A 3,115-nucleotide genomic window follows, 5' to 3' on the forward strand; every position below is an offset into this window, starting at 1 on the left:
CAATTTGAGACATAATTTTCGTATGGGATTTTCTCACCACTTGCAGAAAAAAAGTAATTTGCATTCACATAGAATACTAATTTTATTCGTAAAAGTTAATTTTCATTCATAATTTACACTTTAGAGTTCGGTTTTTCTTCTCAAAAATACATCATAATACTCGTTTCACAAATACAGACTGTTCCTTTCAGTTTCAGAGATGCCAGATTATTTTAGTTTGCGAAAATATATGCAAGTTATTTTATCTGCAAGCAAATGTTTTTATTCATAAATGAGACTATGACAGTAGAACCCCGATTATCCGCGAGCGGGTGATCCGCCCTGCGGATTATTCGTGACTGCGATTTCCATAGTAAATCAATAGGCCTTTCCGGAATTTGTTAGTGAGTGGTAGGCCCATGCTCTTTTGTCGTGGTCATGGCTTTTACATTATTTAGCCACTGGTGTACACGACCTTATAGATGGATAGTTGATTGATTTCTGTTGATAGAATCTGTTGATAGAACATAGTTTTTATATTGAAACATCTCTTTTCGTGTTTGCATTTTTTTGTCCTTTAATGGGTCATCGCGATATTCGTTAATCGCGGTGAGTTTGCCCGACTATTCCGCGGATAATCGGGATTATACTGTAGCTTGAATTAACACATGATGTTTTTGTCATCTGTGATTTTCCCAGATCTTCGCATTCTCCAAATTTTATAGCGGAGTGTGAAGAAACACACAACCCGCTCACTAGCGCAAAGAATGACCGAGTTCAACGCTAAAAAATTCCTAAAACGTTAAGTTTCATCCACTCTCTCACCATCACTTTGTCAGTTTACTTTGAAGTTTTGATTTGTATCGTGAAAAGTACCGTATTTTGCTATTCAAAGTATCGGTTTTCCAAACCAAAAGCTTCCATTTATGATTCCTACAATTTCAGTAGTTTATAAATTTAAATTGCAATCTCAAAAAAGACTAACAAAAATTAAATGTGCGCTTTCATATCTGGCAACTCAGTCTGGAAGTCCGTGAGGTAAAACGTCAACATCATGCATCCATATGAAATGTCACGATATTGATGCTCGAAAATCAGAAAATCCGGATTTCTGCGTCGTCGGCCATGTTCAGCTGTCATTATGCTCTCAAATGTCATCATATTGTCAATAAAGTTGACCGTGTAAGGTCCACTTTAGGACAGGGTAAGTAACGTGTGTTCCGCTCGTTGGAGCTCGTCGTAGCGGCTGATAGAAGTGGAAATCCAGGTAAACCATTCAATTTTCTGTAAGTTGAACAAATGCTAACATGCTACTTTCCAACAGTTGTATATAAATTTCTTTTTCTTGGCAGATCTCTGGAATGGTTAACCTGTATGTGCTTCAGAAGGTTTGCTGGCCAAATCCCGATATTTTTGCCAGCGAGGTCAGATAATTCATAGGAAGAACTACCGTGCTTTTTTACGACTTTACAAGGAACGTACTGACAACCCAACTTTGCGTTATAGCCTTTTAACGCGTTGGAAAGTTTTTGATTCTTCCGGTACACCAATTGTCCTTCAGAAAAAGGTCTGGAAAAAGAACGATGGCGTAGGTTGTAACGGTTCTTAGAGCTAACGTTAGCCTTCTCAAGATTTCTATTGAAAATTTCTTTTATGCCTTTTAACCTTTTTTGTTTTTCTTCTAGGTCCTCTTCGATGTTTTCAGTAATACAGGGATTTCGAAAGTCAGTGACTGATCTAGCCATCTCATGACCGTGTATGATGAAATAAGGGGCTGTCCACATACCACGTGGACAGAAAAAGCATGATTTTAGACACCCCCCCTCCCCCTCCGTGGACAAGCGTGGACATTTCTTATACCCCTCCCCCTGTTGTCCACGTGGACATTTACAGTTTACATACAGTTTTTGGAAAAAAAATCAAGAAAATTCTATTTTTTCGCTTAAATTTTATTTCAAGTTTGATTCTACTTTCTAATCCATGTTTTATTCATATGATCCATATTATATATGGATTCGCTGGCCCTTAGACCAGTTAAAAAGCAGAATTTCGTAAACAATCGACGCCATATTCAAATGGAAGGATTGCTGTGGGGGGAATTCGATGTAATTTGAAATGTTATGAAAATTGAGATTATTTTCGCATGACAAAACATTGATTAAATTACAGAAAAATAATTTCTTCAAATTAAATTTCATACCAGTTGTCGCACTCAGTGCGAAACTTCCATTGGAATCTTTTTGTTCATCCAATTTCATGATCAACGCGAATCAAACAATTTATTGAAGTTCCCCTCGATTTTATTTTACATTTAACATGTCGGACCAGTTAAAACGCGAATGTCGATAACTGGTCTTCCTTTTTCGCATAGTTAATGAATGTTTACTGTATAAGTCTCAGGTCTAGAAAAGAACGCTTCAGCTAACCCCGATGTAATCCAATTTCTTCACAATTTTTACTGCCAGCCTGGTTAGCACATTTAGGACCGCGCGTTTTGAGGCAAACTTGAACGCTTCATTTGTTCAGATTCCACGAATGAGATCGTTTCCTTCGATGTGGATGAGACGAAGGCGAGCCATCGGTAGGCCTTGTTAGATTCTTGGCAAACCAAGGATTTAACCTCCAAGTGTAGAAAACACGGGTTATTTCGTGATCCATCCGTAACAGACGGAACGCGAAACACCAGAAAACTCGTGAGCGGTCCGCAATGTGTTAATGTGATGGTGTTAATATAATTTGTGATCACTTGTTTTGTAATGACCAAACTTACAAAACAGCCATATCCTAAATTTACGACATTGAAATTTGAAATATTTATGAAATTTCTCAGGTGGTTTTGGATGAGGTTAAAATCAATGTCCAATCAAAAACAAATTTACAAAAAAAAAATCTGCACTTAATAAGATCGATTTTCATGATTTTTGGAGTACAAATAATTAACCCAAAAAATCGGAAATCAGAGAGAAAAATATCGATCTTCTGAACATAGATTAAGAGCGCCCAATCCTAGTTGGAATTCATCGAGATTATTGGTTTGTTAAAAGTTCATAACACAGATTTGCTTCCAGGCCCACCAGACCCAGATCACGACTTCCTTCAGGCGAAAACCTGTTTTGGGATTCAATTCACATGCCTA

The 3,115-nt window shown here is 37.3% G+C and overlaps 1 long non-coding RNA gene across 2 annotated transcripts; it reads left to right on the top strand.

Moving 5' to 3' along the window:
* The first annotated feature begins 1,145 nt into the window (after positions 1 to 1,145).
* Positions 1,146 to 2,438, top strand: LOC129770961 (uncharacterized). Of its 2 annotated transcripts, none has more exons than XR_008742247.1 (3): positions 1,146 to 1,265; positions 1,332 to 1,595; positions 1,665 to 2,438. It is a non-coding gene; the product is annotated as an uncharacterized LOC129770961 (long non-coding RNA). The 2 variants fall into 2 exon arrangements; XR_008742248.1 differs by having other exon boundaries at positions 1,151 to 1,246.
* Positions 2,439 to 3,115: the final 677 nt, after the last annotated feature.

Source organism: Toxorhynchites rutilus, chromosome 2 (genome assembly GCF_029784135.1).
Source record: "Toxorhynchites rutilus septentrionalis strain SRP chromosome 2, ASM2978413v1, whole genome shotgun sequence".
In the NCBI taxonomy this organism is placed as follows: domain Eukaryota; kingdom Metazoa; phylum Arthropoda; class Insecta; order Diptera; family Culicidae; genus Toxorhynchites; species Toxorhynchites rutilus.